Genomic DNA, 11469 nt, shown 5'->3' with positions numbered 1-11469 from the left:
GGACCTGCCTGAGGCCACTCTGAATTCAGCATAAGCTGGGACTGGGATCCACACTCCCTTGTCAAGCTCTGGTTTGCACAGGATGACTGCCTCCCTGTTGGTACAGCCACATCACTTGCCCTTCAAGAACTTAAGTCTGAGAGGACAAGCTAGTCCAGACTGAGAGGCACACACACACACACACACACCCCTTTACAAGATATGTAGCCACAGGAAGACCTAATAGGCCGGATGCTCGCTAGCATGATTGAGGATCCACAGAAAGGACCTTAGCGATCATCAGCTGCAACCCACTCACTGCAAGTGGGGAAACTGAGGCTCAGAAAGGGACAGAGATTTGCTGCAGGTAACAGAGCTACATGGAGGCTAGAGCCCAGGTCTCTGGACTCCAGGTCCAGTACTCCTGCCACTGCCTGCACACCTAGCAAACAAGGTGAGGCAGGGAGAAGGAGCTCAGATAGCCTGGGGCCACAGGTGGGGTGCACCTCCACTTCAGTCTGGGAGTTTTATCCAAAGAGTGGACTTTCCTGAGTTCCTCTGGGAGGGGGAGGGGGGAAGGCAGGAAGTAGCTGCAACCTGTTCCTTCAGCACATGGGGGTAGCCACGGAGTCTGGGTGGCGGGGGTCAGGGGGTGATGTTTTTTCTTTGCCCTCTGTGTGCCTTTGACTCTTATCACCGTGTCCTCTGAGTGGCAGAGGTCCAGGCCCAGCACCTTCCAGACCCGGGGAAAGGGTGAGGGTGGCAAAGCACCCCCTTGCTGGGGCACTCCCGAGACAGCTGGGTGGAACTGATGACAGGGGCCCAGAGCAGCCAGGAGCCTCTCCCACGGGGGAGAGTTCATGGTCGGGTGGGGCTGCGGGCACCCAGTTGTTTTTTTCCCTGTGCTCCACCCCATGCATTCTTCCGAAGAGCAGGCTCAGTGGCCCTGCCCTCCAGGAGGCCTCGGGGCTCCCAGGTCTCTGCCCCTGAAAGTGGGGGTGGGCATGAAGGGCGTGGAAGGTGCAGGGGAGAGGGGGCCTATGGACACCCCCGACTCCACCTGGGCGCCGGGCTTGCCTCGCACCGCAGGTTGGCGAGTGAGGGGGCGACCCTTTGGAGGTCACGGAGCCCGGCGTGGCTGGCACACTGTCAGGTGCAGGCCCCACGATGGGACCTGTGCCCTGCCTCGGCTCCTCCCCCGCCCGCCCCTCCCGGCCCCGCCCCGCGCGGGAGGGGTGGGCGGGGCCCGCGGGGAAGCGCGCCGACCTCCCAGCCAGGTGCTGCGCGGGCTGTCCCGTGGCGGACGCGGCCGGGAGGAGAGTTTGGGTCTCCTCCTGCCTGTGCTGCGTCCCTGCGCCTTCTCAGCCGGATGCCCGAGACACTCAGAACCCAGGTAACCGAGGGCGGGACACCCCCGCGGCACGCGTCCTCCCGCCTCCCTGTCCACGCGCACCCCGCCTCGGCGGCCGCCCCCCAGGCTCCCCGGAGCCCGCCGGCCGCTCCCCGGGCGGCTCTTGGAAAGTTTGCGCCCGGAATGCCGTGCACCGGACGGCGGCGAAGTGCAGCCACTTTTGCCCTCGCGCCCTCCGCCCGGGAGCCAATGCGGTGGGGTGGCCGCTGCCGGTTCACGGGGTCTCCGCTGAGATCGGTTGGAAGTTTGCCTTCTCGCTTTTCCCATCCCTCACTCTTCTGAGCGTTTGCGTCCCTCCCCCGTGCCCCTCAGTTCCTTTAAAAATATGTATATATCCTTAGATGGGGACGGCAGAGTTGGCGATTTCTTAAGGGATGTTTACGTTTGTGCTTCCCGCCTCCTCCGGCCAACATGTACGATAGGAGACTGTACTGAGCCAGACAGGGTGCGGGTGAGGGGGCGGCCCTCTGCCGGGCGTGGGGTGGGGGCCGGGCGCCGTCTGGGCCCTGCTGAAGTGGGTGCCCAGCCACGGGGAGTTCTGGGCTTTTGTCTTGTCTCCCGCAGGTCACAGCCCAGCGGGGCATCCTCGGCTCCCCCAGCACTCCTCGAGATGAGCACTGGGGAGAGAGGGTAGGCAGAGGCAGGAATCTAGAGCGACCTCTATAACCCTTGACGATTTGAACAGAATGGGCTTCCTCTTGCCTTAGCTGCGAGGAGTGCTCAGCTGTGTGTGGGAAAGGGGATGAAAGATGGTCCTAACCACGCAGAAGCAGAGAGGACAGGTGGGGGAGGTCAGAGCATCAGAGAAGAGCTAACAGCACTCACCTGGACACTTCCTTGATTTCATCCACACCCCCTCCCTAATTAACCGGTGAGGTAGTAGGTCTTAATCCATTGTCAGATGTGCAAAAAAGGAGGCTCCAAGAGGTTAAGTAACTTGCTGGAGAAAAGTGGTGGACCTGGACCACAAACCACAGTCAGATGGTTGGTTCTCCATTTTTCTGGGCCCCTGATCAGCAGGGGTTCATTTCTTCTCCCCCTCCCTTGAGTTTCTTCCCCTGAAAGGGGTAGGCCCAGAGAGTGCACCTCCAAGAAGAAATAAAATCTGGTCAGGAAGCTCCTCCAACAGAGGGCCGGCTCCTTGCTAAGCTAGGAGGTCTGCAGGAGGTGAGGACCTGTTTTGTTCACGGCTGTAACCATAGTACCTGGCACTCTCGGAAGGTGCCCCACAAGAATGGAATGAATTAACCTGAAATAGCAGAGCCTCTTTTCCAGCTGATGGATCTTTGCCCTTGGTGAACAGAAAGGGCATTCTGAAAAGTCAGACCAGAAAGGTGCCCAATGCCATCACTGCGGGTCCTTGAAATCCTTACCCCACTTGGTTCTTTTAAGCCAGTGAGCACATCCATAATCCCATGTGCCTTTCCAGACAGCCAGGCTTTCACCTTACCCCCAGTCTACTTCTTGTCAGGCTAGGAGAAGCAGCAGGAAGTGGGTTCCATGCCCAACTTGGCCCTGCTCTAGGTTGAAGGCAGAGGACCCTTGGCCCGTCTATACCAAGTCTTACCCATCTCTCCAAGGAATCTTATTTGGAAACTCTAATCTTCATTGCCTCTTCCCTGATCCTTCCATGGGGCAACCATGGATTCAGGTTGGATCCATGAATTCAGGGAAGAGGACTTGCTTTTCTGAGCCTCAATTGCCTCATCAGTAAAATGGGGACAATAGAATCTGCATGGCTTTACATGAGAGTGTGTGGTCCAAAGCGCTCTGCAAGCTGCAAAGCAGACTGTGAGAGACGATTTTTCTTTCCTCACATGTTTGTTAGCCTGACCTCCCCAGGTGGGCTGTAAATTCCTTCTGGGAAGGGATCACACATCTTGGTATCCCTCTGAGAGCTCTCCTCATTGTGAGCACACAGTAGGTTCACAGGAATGGAAGAGGAATTGCTAAAATTGGTGAAAAATCCACCCCTGCCCCCATGTGAGGAGAGGGGATACTCTACAATACAGGGGAGGGTATAGGAGGGACGGGAGGGGTCTGAGATCCAAGACCAGGAACGAATGGGAAGGCAGGGCATAGCGGACTTTCCATGGCAGTGCCCTGAAGACTTTTGAGGCTGTGCCAGGAACCTTATAACCTTGGACTCCTTAGCAGATGTGGTGTCTGCTTTGGCCTGAGGACAGGCCAGGACACCCAGAGTTGACCAGTTCTGCTCCTTGGGGGAGACCACTGAGAACATAGCTGGGATTCAAGCCCCTGCACATCCCCACTCCCATCCCCCCGCCCACGCACACACCACCTGTTCCTCCCCAGGGGTTTGTGCACACGTAGGGCCCACCCAGCTTCCTACTGCCTGTTCCTGGCTCTTAACAAGAACCCAGTGGAGTAAGACCTTTAGACACAGAATATCTCAGCTGGCATAAGCCTTAGAGGTCATATCTCTACACCCCTTCCTTGCTTTACTTTCCATAGCACATGTCACCATCTAACATCCTGTATATTAAGAATATTGAAGAATCTTGTTTCTTGGCTGTCTTCCCTGTTCGAGTATCAGCTCCATGAGGGCAGGGCTTTCGGTCTGTTTTATTCTGCTCTATTCCCAGGAGTCAGAGCAGTGCCTGGTGCGCAGTGGGTGCTTAGTTAATATGCGTTGAGTAAATGAATGCATCCAGGCCACGCTTCCTCATTGTACGGTTGGGGAGACTGAGGCCCAGAGACAGGAGCGACCTCTTGAAGACAGAGCTGGAGCTTCTCTTGACTGGACTTGAGTTAATTCTAAGCTGGGTCTCTGTCCCCTGCACCAGGCTGCTAGGGGTGCTCAGGAGCTGCCTTGGAAAGAACCTTCAGACCAGGTGCCCCCAGTTGCTCAGAGGGGCAGCTCCTAGCTGAACAGATCACCATCCACATAGAGTGATTTGAGAGCGCAAAGCGGGGAGCGCTCCCGGTTAGACCCGCATCCCCAGAAGAAACCTCCTAATGCTGCTTTCCAGAGGTGGGTGGTGCCTCTATTAGTGGTGAAAACAGTGCCGTCTCCAGGCAGCCTTTTCAGATTCCCCAAGGGCACTGGACGACCCAGGCGGACAAGCCAAGTCCCTGGCAGCCCTGGGGAAAGAGGTGGAGCTTCAGATCTGCTGGGTCAAGGATAAAAACCAGTCTGAGAAGGCGCGACCAGATGTGTGGGCCAGGTAGAGCGAGGACGTTATTCTGCCCAAGGCGTGGGAGAAGGTGGGGGGCTCTTAGGCCCCACTTAGGAATCTGATGAGTGGTTGTCTGGAGGCCCCAAGAGCTTGAAATTCTGAGGCACTGTGTCAGGACAAGCAGGATGGAGAAGGTTGCGTGTGTGTATGGGCGGGGGCATAGGGTAGAAGCTGGAACTATCTACGGGATAGAAAATATGGGAGACACATCCACGAACACCAAGCCACTTCAGTCTCCCTCCCCACCCCATCATTGTGCTGGCCAGTGTTGTTTCCGTAAAGGACTTTTGTCTGTGTTCTAAGGGAGAACTCTAGGCCGTGTGGAATTGATTGGAGGAAAAGATACCTATGGCAAGAAGACCTCCCAAAGAGGCTATTGCAGGAACAAAGACAGGAGATGGGGTCCCTGGAGGTGTATTTCCTCCTGACACTCACTGGGAATGTAGACCCTTCCTAACTGCTTGGAGGAGCAGGGGTACATTTTTTTTTTAAATTTATGTATGTATGTATGGCTGCGTTGGGTCTTCGTTGCTGCGCGCGGGCGTTCTCTAGTTGCGGCGAGCGGGGGCTGCTCTTTGTTTTCGTGTGCGGACTTCTCATCGCGGTGGCTTGTCTTTGTTGTGGAGCACGGGCTCTAGAGCGCAGGCTCAGTAGTTGTGGCGCACGGGCTTAGTTGCTCCGCGGCATGTGGGATCTTCCCAGACCAGGGCTCAAACCCGTGTCCCCTGCATTGGCATGCGGATTCTTAACCACTGCACCACCAGGGAAGGCCCTTGAGTTACATTTTTAATAATACTAATAAGCATGCAATAAATGCTAGTCGGATGCCAGGCACTGTTCTAAGCACTTTGCTTGTACTAGGTAGTCCTTACCACAGCCATGAGGTTGAAACCGTATCATCTCCATTTTACAGATGAGGAAACTGAGCTTCAGAAAGGTGGCATAACTTTGCCCAAAATGACACGTGCAGGGAGAGGAGCACCAGAATTAGTCGGGCTCCAGACCCTGCAGCCTTAGCCTCCATGCTGCGCTGCCTCAGTCAGCCAAGTAGGCCACACAGACGGGACAAAGAGCCTGGAGGCCAGGGTGGTCGACACGCACGTGGAGACAGGGGAAGCAGCTCCTGTGCAGGCCCCCACATTAGATGCCTAGGGAACTTTGACGATTTCCCTGCTATTGACCCCCAAATCTTCTCCCATTGGTATTGTGGTTTGCCAAATTAAGAGCTGAAATTGATGTTGGGAGAGAGACTCCAGAAGTTGGGCTTTGAAGGATGTGTAGGAGTTTTTACCAGCGTGTTGGGAAAACTGGGGAGGAAGGGAGGCAGGGCACGTGGAGGGAACAATGATAATGCTTTGCCTGAAGAAATGAGTCCATAATAGTGACTCGTCCTGGGCTTCCCTGGTGGCACAGTGGTTAAGAATCCACCTGCCAATGCAGGGGACACGGGTTCTATCTCTGGTCCGGGAAGATCCCACATGCCGCGGAGCAATCCAGCCTGTGCGCCACAACTACTGAGCCTGAGCTCTAGAGCCTGCGAGCCACAACTACTGAGCCTGCGTGCCACATCTATTGAAGCCTGCGTGCCTAGAGCCCGTGCTCTGCAACAAGAGAAGCCACCGCAATGAGAAGCCCGCGCGCCACAACTAGAGAAAGCCCGCACGCGGCAACGAAGACCCAACAGAGCCAAAAAAAAAAAAAAAAAAAGTGACTCGTCCTGTGTCTGAGGCCACTGTAGCTCCCCTCCCCCCATTCTTGTCCCCCAGCCACTCCTTATGGGCTCCCTTCCTGTGAAGAGGGGAGACCCTGACATGAGACATAGCTTATGCATTCCTGTCCCTTGCCTCCTTTATTACCACCGTCACTACAAGTCTGGTGGCTTTCAGCGACAGTAGATGGAAAAGTACGCCTGTTGTGACATGACATGAATCAGTCCTTCATAAATAATGGGGTTGCATTGTCAGTGCTAATGCCTGGACCTGTGCCCTAGTGTCTGGTCCACGGTGGGAGACACAGTGTTGGCTCCTGAGGGAAAAGGACAAGGGTGACTCTAGGTGTTATTCTGAAATTGTGCAGGATGGCAGCAAGGAGCTAACAGGTGTGAGAGATACAGTCGTTTTTGGCAGCTAGGGAAAAAGACAGTGTTCCCCCAAAGCAGTGATCCTAGGTGTGATTTCTGCCCGTGCTCTGTCCTCTCACCCAGGGTTTATCTTACAGGGTTGTCCTTTCTTCCGTCCTTGACACCAGGCTAGGACCACCCCCAGAGAGCTCTGTGGGGAACTTGCGTGATGAATTTTGCCTAAACCTCAAATGGGCGTCTTGCCGGGTTACACTGTAGCCCCTTAAGACATTCTTCCTCTTTGACTATGTGGGAGCCCTGTGGTCAGGATGACTTTGGTGGGATGCATTTGGAGCCGGCCAGAGGCACAGAGCCCAGCCATCACGGGTGTCTAGATCCCAGGGGCCTGAATTCGGCTACTCAGCCAGCTTGCCACTGGTCTTTGAGTTGGTCACTGGGGTCTGCGGAGCTGAAGGCCTGGTGTGGCAGGCGGGGAGCCCTGGATTCTAATTTTTTTTTATATATATACTTTTTTTTTTTTGTCGGCGCTGCGTGGCATTCGGGATCTTAGTTCCCCCACCAGGGATTGAACACCAGCCCCCTGCAGCAGAAGCTCGGAGTCTTAACCACTGGACCGCCAGGGAAGTCCCTCTGGATTCTAATTCTGACACGATCTAACTCACAGTATGACTTTGACTCTGTCCCTTCCTGGGCCCCAGTTTTCTCGTCTGTAGAAGAGACAGCTTGGCTGAGATCAGGTCCAGATACTTCTTTGCTGCGGGGCTGTCCTGTGTTTTGTAGGACGTTCGGCAGCAGCCCTGGCCTCTACCCACTAGATGCCAGTAACGCCACCTCTCACTTCTCTCGGCAAACAGCAGTGTCTCCAGACGTTGCCCAACGACCGCGGTGGGCAGAATTGTCTCTGGTTGAGAACCACGGGGTTAGATGATCTCTGAAGACCCTCCCACTGGTTACCCCCAGGACCAGGAAGACACTTTTCTCTTTCAGCCCCTGTTTTGGAGATGCTGACTGTGTGAGAACCAAGGAGCCTGTGCATGGGCTCTCCAAGGGCTTACGGGGTAGGATGTGAGCTATGAGAACAGGAAAGGCTCTGGGCCCACTGGGCCTCTTGCTGAGAGCCAAGGCCAAGGTCTTTTTGCCTCCCAGGCCTTGGGTTACATAAGAAGGTAGGGGGCGGGGGAAGCAGGCCTGTTGTTGGCCCAGGCGCTAAGGTCAGCAGCCTTCCAGCCAGTGACTAATCATCTCTACATGCCCTAAGGACTTAGCTGCTCCGTGGTCCCCTCTCCCACTGCCCTGGGAGGGGACACAGGAAGTGAATCAGCCCACCCACAGTGCAGAGGAAGGGGAAGGTGGAGCACAGCAGTGTTAGACCCAAGGGCCACACACCATTACCCCAACCCATCCCTGGTTTTATTTTGTTTATTCCTCCCAAGTTAGTTGTTTATTAACCCGCCCGTGGAAGCCCCTTCTGACCTTGTTGCTTAATGGAAGGGTGAAGACTTATCTTCTCCAGGAATGGGAGGAGTTTGTCAATGAATCTTGGAAGTAAATCACTGTTCTGAGGACAACAGGCTCAGAAATTTGGGGTAGTGTTAACCCAAAATGATCGGTTTGGGTTATACTTTTTTTTGCGGTACACGGGCCTCTCACTGCTGTGGCCTCTCCCGTTGCGGAGCACAGGCTCCGGACGCGCAGGCTCAGTGGCCATGGCTCATGGGCCCAGCCGCTCCGCGGCATGTGGGATCCTCCCGGACTGGGGCACGAACCCGTGTCCCCTGTATGAGCAGGCGGACTCTCAACCACTGCGCCACCAGGGAAGCCCTGGGTTATTCAGTCTTATAGTTCTCATTGAAGGACGAGAGACTGCTCTAGACGGCAGGTTAGATGCTGAGGAAGGAGCAGGGAGTCAGACAAGCCCCCTGCCTCAGAACCCTGCAGTCTGGGAGTACAGAGGTCAGTCTGTAATTGCAGTGCCCAGAGGAGGGTCTGGTCAGCTCCACCCAGGGTGTGAGGTAGGGAATTGGGGATGGAGGGTGGGGGCGTGCATGGGTTTTTTTGGGGAGGTAATGGTAGCGTGCAGAGGGTTTCAACGAGGAGAGCTGGGTTTTGGTTTTGGTTTTTGCCTTTTTTATTGTGGTAAAATATACATAACATACGATTCACCATTTTAATCATTTCAAAGGATACAGTTCAGTGCCATTAAGGACATTCACCTCGTTGTACAACCATCCCCACCATCCAGCTCCGGAATTCTTTGCACTTTACAAAACCAGAACTCCGTACCCGTTAACTCCCCTTTCCCTCCTCCCCTCAGCCCCTGGTAACCACCCTGCTTCTTTAGGTCTCTGTGAATTTGACTATTCTGGGTACGTCACCTAAGCAGAGTCTTACAACATGTGAGGTTTTTTTTTTTTTTTTTTTTTTTTTTGCGGTACGCGGGCCTCTCAGTGTTGTGACCTCTCCCGTTGTGGAGCACAGGCTCCAGATGTGCAGGCTCAGTGGCCATGGCTCACGGGCCCAGCTGCTCCGCGGCATGTGGGATCTTCCCGGACCGGGGCACGAACCCATGTCCTCTGCATCGGCAGGCAGACTCTCAACCACTGCGCCACCAGGGAAGTCCAACATGTGAGTTTTTGTGTCTGGCTTCTTTCACTTAGCATGATGTTTGAAGGTTTATCAGTGTTGTGGTATACATCAGAATTTCCCTCCTTTTGAAGGCTGAGTAATATTCCAGTTGTGGATATCCCACATTTTGTTTATCCATCCATCTGTCGATGGACAAGGGTTGCTTCCACCTTTTGGCTTTTGTCAGTATTGCTGCTATGAACATGGCTGTACAAATGTCTGTTTGGGTCCCTGCTTTCAGTTCTTTGGGGTGTATTCCCAGAAGTGGAATTGCTGGATCATATGGAAATTCTGTGTTTCATTTTTTGAGGAATCACCATACCGTTGAGGAATAGGTGTTGGAACTAGATCTGAAGGATGAACATGAGCTCTCCAGGCCTCTAGGTAGAGGAAGAGGGAGGAAAGGGGGAGGGGGAGGAGGGAGGGCAGGGGAGGAGAGAGCCTGGACTGCGGCAGGAGACAAGTGGCACAGTGGTGTTTGTGCTTGGGGCTGGAGATGGGGCCCTGGACAGGTAGAGTGCGAAGGGTCTTGGACCAGGCGAGGAACTTGGGCTCCATGCTGTAGGCAGAGAGAAAAACTGAAGGGGGTTTTAATCAGGAAGTGATACAGGCCTATTATCATCTTAGATGGACAGAGCTGGGAGTGATGTCACAGATGGTCTGGGAGGGAAAGAGGCTTAAGGCAAGAACCAAGTGGGAGAAAACTGGGTAACACTGGAGCCTCGTGGTTGGGGCGGGTGGAGGGAGCAGGTCTGGAGGGTGGGTGCGCTGCACAGGGTGCCCAGGTTTGCGCTTTGGTGCTGGGTGAGTGGTGGTGAGGCTGCCGATAAGCTTATAGGAGGAGCAGCCAGTTTGACAAGATGATGAGGGCATATCCACTGGCTTGAAGGGGCCATGGAGCCACCCGGGTAGAGGCAGGATTTGAGGGCTGCGCAAAGCTGGGCAGAGCTAGGTGCTGTAGAATAGGGGGAGAAGCTGGTCCGGGGCAGGGAAAGGACCGCCATCGGATGGCACAGAGGACCCAGCGGAGTTGGAGGCCAGGACACAGGGAGGCCTCTGCTCAGTACCGCTCGGTCCCTGCCTTGCGTATTTCATATCGATCCTCACATTTTCACTGCCAAGCTCGAGGCTCTGAGCTTGAGGCTGGGCACGGGAGGTGGAGATACAGAGATAAACCCAAGCCAGTGACTAATTCATTTATTCATCCCATGAAGCCTAGGAAATGGAACTTGGCCAATACCTTTGCACAGTTAAATATTGACACAATTGGGATAGGTGCTATGCAGGAGAAATGGAGCATGTTATGAAAGTGTGTCAGAGGACATGCTTAATCTAGGGCAGGGTTTCTCACATCGGCACTCTTGCCATTCTGCATCATGTAATTCTTTGTCGTGGGGTCTGTCTGGTTTAGTAGCTTCCCTGGTCACAACCCACCCCCAGTTGTGATCAACAAAAATGTCTCTAGACATTGCCAAATGTCCCCTGGGAGGCAAAATCACCCTCAGTTGAGAGCCATTTGCCCAGGGGCCAGGAGAGACTTTTTTTTTTTTTTTTTTTAGGAGAGACTTCTTGAGAGAATGATGGTAATCTGAGTTCTAGAATAAAGCAGGGGTGGGGAGTGGAGGGGAATATTCGGGACACAGGTAACTGTGTGCAGAGGTCCTGAGGTGGGAAGGAGTGAGGAGGCTGGGGGAGCCGATGAGGAAGGCTTCCATTAGGTGGGCACTGGTGGGGGCAGGGAAGAGCGGATGGATTCAGGGATACTCAGGAGGGAACACAGGCAAGGGAGCCTCCTGGGTGTGGAGGATGAAAGTGGCTGGAAGCTGGCAAGTTACATTTTGGGCCTGTTGGGTGAGCGATACCTGGGGGTCCTCCAGGTGGGGCCCTGCGCTCAAAAGAGAGGTCTGGCTGGAGATGCACGTTTGGGAGTGACATGCGTGTAAATGATGAGCTTAGCCTTGGGTAGACCAGATGGCCCAGGGGGAGTGTGTGGACCAAGCAGAGAGGAGGGCCTAGAAGTGAGCTCCAGGAGTGCCAGCATTCAGAGACAGAGCGCTGGGAGGTGTCCCAGAGAGGGAGCAGGGAACCTGGGGAGCCCGGTGCTGGAGGAGCCCGAGGATGCTGAAGGATGGGGGCTGGCCCACGGTGAAGTCTCTGGAGCCTTCAGGTAAGAA

At 54.7% G+C, this 11469-nt stretch overlaps 1 protein-coding gene across 2 annotated transcripts in view; it reads left to right on the top strand.

Moving 5' to 3' along the window:
• Positions 1-1272: 1272 nt before the first annotated feature.
• PAQR5 (progestin and adipoQ receptor family member 5) overlaps positions 1273-11469 on the top strand; it is an 87940-nt gene continuing 77743 nt past the window's right edge. The window contains exon 1 of one of the 2 annotated variants that reach the window (XM_079913405.1): positions 1273-1372. The gene's annotated coding sequence lies outside the window, so the exon portion shown is untranslated. The remainder of the gene's footprint in view (positions 1373-11469) is intronic. The other variant, XM_079913406.1, reaches the window with a different exon arrangement.

This window comes from Stenella coeruleoalba (genome assembly GCF_951394435.1).
Source record: "Stenella coeruleoalba genome assembly, chromosome: 2".
Classification (NCBI taxonomy): domain Eukaryota; kingdom Metazoa; phylum Chordata; class Mammalia; order Artiodactyla; family Delphinidae; genus Stenella; species Stenella coeruleoalba.
Note: the sequence above shows the minus strand (reverse complement) of the source record. Positions and strands in the feature narration are given on the sequence as shown.